The 12,392-nt window shown below is 46.0% G+C and overlaps 1 protein-coding gene across 4 annotated transcripts in view; it reads left to right on the forward strand.

Annotated features, from left to right (window-relative positions):
• The first annotated feature begins 7,095 nt into the window (after nucleotides 1-7,095).
• Nucleotides 7,096-12,392, forward strand: part of LOC102573424 (leucine-rich repeat and fibronectin type III domain-containing protein 1-like protein) — a 169,580-nt gene continuing 164,283 nt past the window's right edge. For all 4 annotated transcript variants that reach the window (XM_059718459.1, XM_059718460.1, XM_059718461.1 and 1 more), the window contains exon 1: nucleotides 7,096-7,265. The gene's annotated coding sequence lies outside the window, so the exon portion shown is untranslated. The remainder of the gene's footprint in view (nucleotides 7,266-12,392) is intronic.

The following is a 12,392-nucleotide window of genomic DNA, read 5'->3' on the forward strand; positions in this document are numbered from 1 at the left end:
CTAAACACATCACACATTCAAGAAACACCAAAACTAACAAACAAAAAGGCACAACACGGATACATAAACACATCCTTAAATGACTCGTTGTTCACTAATACCTCATTTGTAGCACCTACTGGCCATGTCTACATGAGCAGCAGACCGCACGGTTGTTACTGTACTGTCATTTAGTATGCGAGTAAGCAAGTACTAAATTACTGCGCAGTATCTGGCGTTACTGCACAGTACCATCACCACATGGGTTTTTCCCAATGCTACTGTACAGTAGCTCATTACTACTACGCAGTATCGGCACCGCATGGTTACTGCCCAGCAACGTTACTGCACGGGAGCAACAAGCTACGGTACATTAGCTTGTTGCTGCTGTGCCATTGCATCTTGTGTAGATGCACCCACAATGTACAAAAGGTTACTAAATTTACCAGCAAACATTTATTACTGGTTCTGTGGTAGTGCCCTGGCACCAGGCCTCCTTGTGCAAGGGGTCGCATAAACAAAAAGGATGGTCCCTACACTAAAGAGTTTATAGTCTAAATGGAAACCAAGGACCAACAGACGGGGAAATAAAGGAGAATAGCAAGCAGTGGGTTGCTGGGAGACAGAAAATCTGGAGACTGACAAGGAAATTCTCCTGTCACCCCCCCCCAGTTCATGATAAGCATAACCTGAAGAGTCATGAAATTCTGAACAGGTACTTTGCAGTGAAATGCTAAAACCTGAGCGTTTCCAAAGAAAAAGGCCTTTTGTACTCTACATCCTAGAATATTGAATATGGAAACTGGAGAATGACTTGCAGCCATACTTTAATCAGATACCATAAATATTCTCAAATTCCAAATAGAAGAAACCTCAGACCCAATTTTCCTCCACACTTGTCTGGGACCTCCTCTTTTTAGACTAAAGCCATATTCCCTGTATAATTATTAAACATTATATATATACAACAGATTACAGTTATTAGCATTTCTAAGTTCCCCTTCTCCAGGATGTATCAGCACATGGTTTTCTCGTCACAAGGAGGAAGGAGCTACCAGCTGTAAATGTTTTACCTGCCTATTCTACCAGCCTAAGAAACACACATCGCATTTTCAGCTTTCTGTAGTTTATTGGAGCTGTCTGCAGCTCAGAGAATTGGAGTATGGTAGCAGCATCTTCCCCAAACCAATATTGAATGAAAATGTATCCAAGTGCTTTTTTATACTATGTAAGGCAAAAGGCAGGGAAGCCTAGCACTTTTTAGAGCGCTTGTACGTGTTCTTAAAGACTAACTTGTTCAGAAAGGCATAAGTGTTCATAGGCCAGACCATAATTTGTAAGCTTATGCTTTGCTGAATGAGTTAGTCTCGGAGGTGCTACCATGCCCTCTATTGAGAGGCTAACTACCTCTCAATAGTCTGTAAATGGTTAGTTGGTGAATCCAAATCCATGTCTTGAAGGACAAGTGTTGAGGTACTAAACCCAGAGGAATAAGCAGGCCCCTTATTTTGCAGACATAGATGAAGGGCTACATTTGTTTTTACTGACAGTTCTTGCCATGCAAAATCCCCTCCACTGAGCAGCACTGCACAGTAGAGTATTATGGAAGTACAGGCACATCAAATATCCAAGTCTGGGTTTGATTTTTATGAGAATGGAAGTTGACTAGTCATTGCTAAATCCCCAAGGTATTGACCCCAACAATCCTACTCCCTAAAAACCTGCAGGTCTTTGTAACAGGGCAGATGGATTCAGGGAAAGTTGGAGGGCAGAATGACTGAGAACATCCCAGTATCACATTTTTATTCTTCAACTTACATAAAAAAAATCAGAAAAATTAAGTGACTTTGGCATAAAAATGGAATGAATCGGCACAGTAATAATTCAGCTGCAAGAGCTAACGTGATTGATGAAAGGAAAGACACCATTCTGACACTGAGAAAAGGAAGCACAATAAGGCATTACAGCTAGGAAACAATCACAGAAAGCACAACAGGAATAGATCAACACGTATAAAAATAACCAAAGGAAGAAAGAAATCTGTAGCTAGAGCCACTGTCAAGAGTCAGCATGGAGAAAGAAAGAGAGACTTAATTCATGTCTCTACCAATTCATGGAAACTGGGCTTATTGGGCATTTTTACACACGGAAGTGCCACAGCGTCAGGAGCTTTGAAAACTGTCCGGTGCTGTGACACTTGCAGTTGTATAAGTGGCCAAATGCACGTCATATAAAAGGTGCTTTAGTTCAAAAGTGTACTGCCTCCATTTTCTGTGCGCTGATGTGCATTTTGCCACTTATACAACTTCACATGGCACAGCACAATTTGGATCAGCTTGCATGCAGAACAGACTCGATTAATTGATTAATCAGTTAATCAAGTCGGCTCCGAAGTGGCAGATCTCTGGCATGTCGTGGGACTAAAAAGTAGGTGTATAAATGCCCATTGAGCCGGGAAAAAAGAAGACTGAGGGGGGATTGAATAGCCACTTGTTCTGGCAGATGTCAGAACAAGGAGCAATAGTCTTTAATTGCAGCAAGCAAAGTTGAGGTTGGATATTAGGACAAATTTTTTCACTAGCAGGGTAGTGAAGCACTGGAACAGGTTACCCAGAGAGGTGGTGGAGTCTCCCTTGTTGGAGGTTTTGAAGCCCCAACTAGACCAAGCCTTGGCTGGGATGATGTAGTTGGGGCTGGTCCTGCTTGGAGCAGGGGTTTGGACTAAAATATGACCTCGTAAGGTCTCTTCCAACCTGAATTTTCTACAATTCTCTGATTTTATTCTATACTAGGGTAAAAGCCCGTCAAAAATGATAGGCAAAAATAGGCTACTTGTTATAGGGTAACACATTTCTGTTACCCACTGTGTCGTTACCAACTTGAGCAGTTCTGCTCGGTCTTCTTCTATACAACGGGTATCTATCAACATTTCCAGGAGTCTCTTCTCTAAACTCCTTTGGATATTTCTTCAGACATTGATGATTTTCCATGCACAGTGCACTTGGATTCAATCCTCCACATGGTCCATGAATCATATTCTCATCACAATAATTTTTGTTCAAGAGGGAATGCACCATTGTACGATTGAATGTTTGTTTTAAAGTTGTGGTGATGCTCGTTGTTCCGATTTGGCATTAAATCTCGCAAATACTCTGGAAACAGCCTTTTTGGAGGCAGAATCACTTTACCCTTATGACTACTCCAGAATTGGCCATCTGATGGACTTTCAGCTTGGAAGTTTAATGTTACAGAATTGGCACACAGGCAGACAAGGTTCCTTGGGTGAATTTGATATCTTTTATTAGACCAACCCAAATGGTTGGAGAATAGTTATTAAGCAAGCTTCCGGGTTCAAAAACCCTTCGTCAGGCTAAGGAAGCTGCAGCAGTTGGTGTGCGCTCTTCCTGGATGGGATGACAAGTAAAGAAGCCAGGGGCTGGGCTGGGCTGGGCTGGGGAGTCAGTTGCCAGGCAGAGTATAATGTATCAAAAATCCAATGTCTATGTTTAGTCCCTGATCTCTAGTATCCAGCAGGTTGATGAAATGGAGATCATAGGCTCATCTCTGGGAAGTGTTGTGTAAATTTCCCTTGAGGATCAGGACTGAGAGATTGGAGAGAGAGTGGCCCTCCTGTGAGAATTGTGCCCCCACCGGTAATTGGGTGTTTCTGTCTTTGATGGATTTCCGGTGTGCATTCATTCTGGTGTGCAGTTGTTGTTTGGTCTCTCCTACATATCTTCCATCAGGGCATTTGGTGCATTGGATGAGATATATCACATTCCTGGAGGTGCAGCTGTAAGATCCTGGGATGCTGATGGCTCTGTTGTGGGGTGTAGTCATAGTGGGGGTGGTGGAGATGTGTTGGCAGGTTTTGCATTTCTTGTCATGGCACGGTCTGGATCCTTTTGGTGTGGTCTGGGCTTGAGGAAGTTTGCTTCTGGTGATTAGGTTGGCGAGGTTCAGTGCTCGTTTGAAGGCTAGGATGGGTGGCTCTGGGAAGATCTTTTTAAGAATACGGTCTCTTTCTAATATGGGTTGAGGATTTTCCGTACAGGTTCAAGGGAGGGATGATCTGTCATAACCAGCGGTGTGTGATTTGTGGGTGTTTTTCTTCTGTACTGCAGCAGTTCGTCACTTGGTATCCGGGTGGCTCTTTCAAACGTGCAATCTACCTCTCTGGAGGAGTGTCCTTGCTGAGTGAAAGCCTTTTTAAGATTGGTGAGGTGGCGATCCCGGGTGTGCTCTTCAGTACAGATGCGGTGGTATCTGAGGGCTTGGCTGTATATCACAGCTTTTTTGGTGTGTTTCGGGTGATTGCTGGTTCTGTGCAGATACGTGTGTTGGTCTGTGGGTTTCTTGTATAGTGTGGTCTGTATTTTACCCTTCTGGATACTGATCACTGTGTCTAAAAAGGAGATGTTGGTGCTGGAGTATTCTAGAGGAAGTCAGCTGGAGGGATGGTGACTGCTGAATTTCTGATGGAACTCAATCAGAGATTGCAGGTTCTCAGTCCAAATGATGAAGATGTCATCGATGTATCTCAAGTACAGCAAGGGTTTGATGGGGCAGTTCTTGAGGAAGTCTTCTTCCAGGTGGCTCATAAAAAGGTTGGCATACTGTGGGGCCATTTTAGTGCCCATTGCTGTTCCCATCATTTGGAGGAAGTGTTGATTATTAAAAGTGAAATTGTTGTGTGTGAGGATGAAGTGTATAAGGACAGTAATATCTTTAGGTCTGTATTCTGGGTTGTAATCTTGTTCCTGTAGATATGTAAGGCAGGCTTGGATGCCATCCTGGTGTGGGATGTTGGTATATAGGCTGGTAACGTCCATGGTGGCTAAGAGTGTGTTGCTGGGAAGGTGGTCTATGTTTTTAAGTTTCCGTAGAAAGTCTGTAGTGTCTGTAGAATTGGCACACCACGTTCATCAATCAACAACTATGTTCCTCAATCTCGTCTTCAGCGAATCTATTGTTGTTTAGTCTTTCAGCCCATCTTCTATTGCCTCTGCGACCCCTTTGTCTTTCCATTGCATCACTTCTATGACGTCCTCTTTGCTCATCTGTTCCGTTTTGTCTTACTCTTGCCATTCTTTCTGCATTCAATTGCCATCTATTCTCTCCTTCACCTTGGTAAGGGTGTTATGGGTTAAAGTTAAAGTAAGGGTGTTAAGGGACAATTTTTGCTCAGATACTGAGAGTACACCATAAGTAATTGAAATCAATCATTAAAAGCCCAAAAAAGTGAATGCAAATATGTTTTTTTGCGTGTGACAGACAGAATGACATAAACACAACAGAAGCAACTTATCATAGAGGATACCCAGCCAGGAGGACAACCATCCTCAGAGTTGTTGAAGACCTGACAGAAAGCCTTGGTTGGGATGATGTAGTTGGGGCCGGTCCTGATTTGAGCGGAGGGGTGGACTAGATGGGACCTCCTGAGGGCTCTTCACAGAATCATCAAAAATGACGGTGGGTTGTGGACTCTCCATCCTTGCAGGTTTTGAAGACCCGGTTCGACAAAGCCTTGTTTGGGATGATGCAGATGGGGCTGGTCCTGCTTGAAGCAGGGGGTTGCACTACATGTGACCTCCTGAGGTCTCTTCAACCCTCCTGTTCGACGATTGTGTTGTGGACTCTCCATCCTTGTTGGTGTTGAACACCTGACTAGAAGCCTCGGCTGGGATGATCTAGTTGGGGGATGGGCTGCTTGGAGCAGGGGGGTGCTGCACTAGATGAGACTTCTTGAGGTCCCTTGCAACCTGAATTTTCTATGCATCTCCGATTTCATTTTATATACCCAACCAGGAGGACAACAACCATCCTCAGAGGTGTTGAAGACGTGACTAAAAGCCTTGGCTGGGATGATCCTGCTTGGAGCAGGGGGTTGGACTAGATGCGACATCCAACCCTCATCGTTGATGATTTTGTGTGGCAGACTCTCCATCTTCGCAGGTTTTGAAGACCCGCTTCAACAAAGCCTTGGCTGGGATGATGGAGTTGGGGCTGGTCCTGCTTGGAGCAGGGGGTTGCACTAGATGTGGTCCCTTCACCCCTCCTGTTTGATGCTTGCGCTGTGCACTCCCCAACCTCGCAGGTTTTGAAGACCCAGTTTGCCACCACCTTGGCTGGGATGATGGAGTTGGGGCTGGTCCTGCTTGGCACAGGGGGTTGCACTAGATGTGATCTCCTGAGATCCCTTCACCCCTCCCGTTCGATGCTTGCGCTGTGCACTCTCCATCCTCACAGGCATTGAAGACCTGACATAACCCTTGGCTGGGATGATGCAGTTGGGGCTGGTCCTGCTTGGCGCAGGGGGTTGGACTAGATGCGACATCCAACCCTCATCGTTGATGATTTTGTGTGGCGGACTCTCCATCTTCGCAGGTTTTGAAGACCCGCTTCAACAAAGCCTTGGCTGGGATGATGGAGTTGGGGCTGGTCCTGCTTGGAGCAGGAGGGTTGCACTACATGTGGTCCCTTCACCCCTCCTGTTTGATGCTTGCGCTGTGCACTCTCCATCCTCGCAGGTTTTGAAGACCCAGTTTGCCACCACCTTGGCTGGGATGATGGAGTTGTGGCCGGTCCTGCTTGGCGCAGGGGGTCGCACTAGACGCGACCTCCTGAGCTCCCTTCACCCATCCCGTTCGAGGCTGGCACTGTGCACTCTCCATCCTCGCAGGCGTTGAAGACCTGACTAAAAGCTCAGCCGGGATGACTAGTTGAAGACGCCCTGCTTGGAGCAACGGGACGTCCTGAGCTCCCCATACGTGACGAGTGAGGGGTGCACATGCCCCCCCCCCGCTGCTGTCGGTAGAGCAGGCGCCCCCCACCCCCGCACGACAGGGCAGGGCTAGGGCCCGATTCAGGAGGCACCAGCCCCTCATGCACCGCCCTGGGGGCAGAGCCCACCACACCCAACATGGCGCCCACGCCCTCACGCCCCCAGCCCAGTTTCCCGCCCAGCGCCCGCGCGCCCATTGGCCCGCGCGAAGCCCCGCCCCCTGCCGCGGCGGCCGAGCCTCGTGCGGGGGCCCGCCCCGCCTCAGTGGGCATGTGCGGGAGCGCCGCCGCCGCCGCCGCCAGCGCGCCTGCTCCAGCCGCCCGCAGCCGCAGGACGGAGGATGCGCGGGCGGCTCCGGGCCCCGCGCTGCCGCCGCCGCCGCCTCCCCCCCCGGCGGGCCGCGGCCGGGAGCAGGACCCGCACGGGCGGCCCGGCCCCGCGCCCGCCTAGCCCCCGCCGCCGCCGCCCCGAGCCGAGCTGAGGTGAGGTGAGGTGAGCTGAGGTGAGGCGCTTCCCGCATTATCTTTAATTATTATTTTTTTTTGGTGGGGGGGGTGTCATGAAATGAATCATGATTTTTTTTTTTAATGATGATGATTTTGCCCCCCTCCACGGATAAATTGCCGTGTCATTGCGAGAGGCACCTGTTTTCCCCACCCGTGTTTTACTCGTCCGTTCCCCTTGCCACGCGTGTTTCACGGCGGGCGCTCGGCGGTGCTGGTCGCAGCGGTGTCTCCGTCCGGCGCGTTCGCGTGGTGTCCTCGGTCACGACGGTGTAGCCGGATCTTGTCTTGAAACGGCATCCACGCGCCCCTCCCGGCGTCTTCGCTTGTCCCTTCCCGCAGCGTCCTCGTTACCGATCGTGGCTGGACGTTTATACGGAAATATCCCTGCGTCTTCGCTCGTCCCTTTCTGTGATGTCTTCGTTAACGATTGTTCTTCGCGTGAACGGGATCTCTGTTTTTATTAGACCGGCTCGGGCTAATAAAAGAGCTCCGATTCGCCCGAAGAGCCTGGTCTGCCCGTGTCCTCAGACCGGCACGGCTGCGCCCCTGCGTTAATTTCCAACTACGAGGTACCGCTCGTTATAGTGAAATATCGTCCTGCATCTTCGTTTGTCCCTTTCTGCAATGTCTTCATGATTTTGGCTGGAAATTATGTTTAAAAATGATCTGAAAACCCATCCCTGCAGAAATCTTATTTAAAAAAACAAAACAGGATCTGTTTGTCTGTTTCTAGTTCGGTGTATCATGTTTGCTAGGACAAAAATACTAGATATCCAGGCTATAGCCGTATTGGTCTAGAGGAAAAGGCAATCGGGACTCATAGTAGAGATGATATCTTTTATTAGACCAACAAGACGTTTGCAGAAAAATGTCTTTAATTGCAAGCTTTTGGGTGTTTGTGCCTGAAAGCTTGCAGTTTAAAGATTTTTTTTTTTTCTGCAAACACTTTGTTGGTCTAATAAAAGATATCATCTCTACTGCGAGTCCTGATTGCCTTTTCCTTGTCTCATACATGTATTTTTAAAACTTGCAGTGTGCTGCATCTGCCCGTAAAGAAGGATAAGCCGTACAGGACTGATGTCCGTGCAGGGCTCGTTTTGTGCAGTGATGGAGAAGGGCTCTCTAAATGGATCGTAGTTGTCTTTTTTAATATCGTCTGTATTCGCATGAAGTGAGAGCGACCTTTCGGGTTTGTTTGCTGTCTGGGGCTGATTAAGAGATCTTGCGAGCACAGGAGGGTGTGCAGTTTCCGTGTCGGAGATTATGGTGTTGTCATTGAGACTGGCTAAGGTGATTGCATGTAATAAAGCTAATGAAATGATGCATAGATTGTAGGTTGGTATTGAGTTTGATCAGAGATACCATATGCTGGGGAGTATTATTTCCAAAGAACAAGACATAAACCTCAGGGCAATGTGCTGCTTTATCACAAAACGAGTTTGAAACCACAATATTATTATAGTTATCTAAGAAAATTTGCTTTCAGGATGCCAGATGCTTTCCCTTTAAGGTTATTTTGGTCAGTATTTTCCTTCCGTACAGACATCTGGGAACACAGGAACATAGTCTCCTACAGAGCAGGCATGCCACTGAATCCATCATTATACTGTAAAGATGTCTTCCACCTTAAAAGAAAATTTGAGCAGGAGTTGATTGATTTATTTATTTATTTGTTTGTTTGCTTCCTCCCCTCCCTTCAAATTGGAATAAACATGCCGTGCTTTTACTAAAATGCCATGCTAGGTATTAAAAATGTTTCCCTGGATGCACAGCTTTCTGATTAAAGCAGCTATGCTCCTCGGGGAGCAGGCTGGGATGCAGCTTTAATGCTCCTCGGGGAGCAGGCTGGGATGCAGCTTTAAATCGGAGAGAGAGAAATCATTTTGAACTACTGAGGCACTAATAGAGTCTTTAGTAAAAAGGTGGCAGATGTCAGAATCGCTTCTGTTCCAGAGACGGTGCAACTCACCCCAGCCATTATTCGGAAATACGACGGTTGCATTTTTACTGCTAAGAAGCCAATTGAATCTCATTCTCATGGGAGAATGAGAGAGGCTCCTTGTAGTCATGACTGCTTATAACCCACTGGGATGTAAAATTGCAGTAACACTTGATTATTTCATGAAGCCTGGGAATCATAGGTAAAAGGCAACCGGCTGCAATTTTGTTTTTGGGTTTTTTTCTGTCCATCCCATCTTACAAAATTGTCCCTTGTGTGAATTTACCATTGCTGAAACCTGCCAGATGAGTAGCCGTGAGGACGGAAGACCTGTCTGCCCACCCCCCCGTTTGCAGCGCAGGTAGTGCAAATCTTGCATACAAAGATCCCGGGAGCTTGCTTCATTCTTGCCATGGTATAAAATTCTCCAAGTCTGTTCAGGCCTTTGCCTTCTCATGGAGTTTACCACAAGGGGGCCCGTTGCATGCACGGTTTTTGTGATGTAGGCACATGTCCGCTAGGAGTTGAACGGAGACCTATCAAGTTCATTTTTTGCATGGGAAGCTGAATAGCCTGGCCTGGATTTGAACCGATTACCCAGAGCTGAAAGAGTCCATAGACAGTTGCATATTGTCAGAGCTGTCCAGACACCCTATGCAGTGAATTGCTGTGAATGCATACTCAGCACTTTGGTTTTATTCCTGTAGTGCGAGAGCATCTGGGATAATTTTATAACTGCTCCAGATGCAGGTAGAAAGCAGAGTAGATTTATACCTTGTTCCCCTGCCTTCTGCCTGACTTCAGACTAACCTATCTAACTACCTCTCCAGCTGCATGTAGCCAGGGGAGAGCTGACTATAAAGTAAAATTTTAAATCAAAGTCCTTTGTGTGTCAGAAATAAATGGAAGGTTTAGGATGCTTGTCACTACCACTGGAGCTAATGCATTTTTAACTGGAAACATGTACTTGTTCAGAAGCTATTCATAGGTACCTTTTAAGAATGTGTTTCTGCCAACAGATAGATTGATTCCTAATACTTGTATTTCAGGTTCATATATCAAAGGTCACAGTTGAGCATCTTTTGTCTTTTTTTTCCCCTCTAGATTCAGGTGTTTAACAGGGATTCAAAAGTTGTTGTTGGGGGGGGGGGTCTTGTCTTTTTTTTTAAAGCCAGAAGAGATCATTATGAAGATTTGCTCTGCTTTTCTTCAGTATATAGGCCAAAGATTTTCACCAAGCAATTCTTCCATCTCAAGCCCCTGACTTCTGGTTGAGCTGGAGTGCTGTTTTCAGAAAGAGCAATCCGGACTCGTAGTAGAGATGATATCTTTTATTAGACCAATAGGATTTTTGCAAAAAAAAAAAAGTCTTTAATTGCAAGCTTTTGGGCACAAACACCCTTCATCAGGCACTGGAGAAAAGATTGTACAAGTTCTCCTGGGGAGAAATGAAAGTTCATATTTCATAGGATTTCACAGAGGAGTCAGTAGATGGAAACTCCTCTGGGCAGCCAGTTCAGAGCTGGTATGGAGTCTCTCACCTCTGTGTGAGGTTACCTGGATACCTGACATTTTCAGAAAGATGCATACAAGTTTTCTAAAAACAGGGAATGACAGATCTACTGTGTCCTTTAGCTGGGACCCAGGAACTGCTAACAGATCTAGCATAGGGCTCAAGTGACTGAAACGTGAAAGCCTTTGGAGAAGGCTTAACCTTCAGCTTAACCTTTTTAAGTGAATTTTTTGTCTTTAACAGAAAATGGAATTTTTTTTTTTTTTTTTGTACTTCTTGCCTTTCATTGAAAACTAGGATCTCTATGGGTATTTCGAGCAAAAATCAGTCTCTCCACCCCTCCAAAAAAAACATTCCCAGGAAGAAAAATGGTTGTTTTTCCTGCTGCCAGCTTTGGTGGTAGGTGTTAGAGTGGGTTTTACTAAAGATTGTTAGTGAAATGGCAGGGTGACAGCTATTTGTAATCAGACTGGTTAGTTCATTCCCCCCACACCTTCCTTTTTATTAAATCTGAACAAAATTAAATTTATTAAAAAAAAAAAAAATACATGGATCTAAAAACTTAAGTGACCTACAGATCCTGGGTAATTCTTGGCAGCTGCAGTGGCAGCTCTTTTTTGGAAAGCAGATTTCCCTTAAAGTTTTTTGAGTTGTGTATCCTAAACCAAGGGTCAGTCAACATTTAGGCCATGGTAGCTATGACATAGGGCAGGGGTGGGCAATTATTTCTGGTGGAGGGCCGCTTACTGAGTTTTGGCAAGCCATCGAGGACCACGTGACAGGCAGCCAGGGGCAGATGCATATTAATTTTCTACATTTTTTAGGGGCCTCGCAGGCTGGATAGAATGGCCTGGCAGGCCGCATTTTGCCCACCTCTGATATAGGCGCTTCTGAATCTGGGCGTGCAGGCGCAAATACCCTACTAGCCTGTGGTTAAATCCCAGTTCAGTAGCTACCAGAGTTCACTGTAACACCAGATTGGATTCCCACCTGTTCTGCTGCATATGTGAAAATTTTTGTCTCTACACGTTGCCGACTTTCTGTTAATTCATACCCTCGGGAGGGATCCTGCCCCTCCCTGCTCTTGAGAGAAATCCATATTGCAAACAAAGTCAGGCAGCTGTTGGATTGTGGTGATAGGAACATCTGTCCATGAAGCTGATTGCAATCAGATAGGTCATCCACCAGCCTGAACCTCTGATCCTTTCAGTTGCCCAAGACCATCTGCCTGCAGCCAACTCAAAGGTTATCTGGGGTAGAGAGAATATAAATATACAGCCAACATTTGTCATGTGCTTTTCAGAAAATGGAAAGGTCATTGTGAGCTGCATGAACGTTCCAGAAGGATTTGCACTAATCTCATAGAGGAAATATTTCTATGGACTTAATAAGTGAAATTCTGTTGCTTTGGGAGGTATTGGACAAAGGAGAACTCTTGAGTACAATTTCAAAAGAGGCGCTGCATTGATTTTTGTAACAAAGAGAAACTGCAGTTCTCTGATCTAATGCTCAGCTTTGTCCTTCTCTAGAAGAGCAATTAGTCTAGGAAAATTGGCAATACTTAAGCCAGTGGTGACGGAAGTTCACTGCGGAGCAGAATTCCTTTGAAATATGTGCGTATTCTCTTGTAAGCGGTCACGATTGTATTTCCAGACAAATTTCTGCGATCGG

Source organism: Alligator mississippiensis, chromosome 15 (assembly GCF_030867095.1).
Source record: "Alligator mississippiensis isolate rAllMis1 chromosome 15, rAllMis1, whole genome shotgun sequence".
Lineage (NCBI taxonomy): Eukaryota > Metazoa > Chordata > Crocodylia > Alligatoridae > Alligator > Alligator mississippiensis.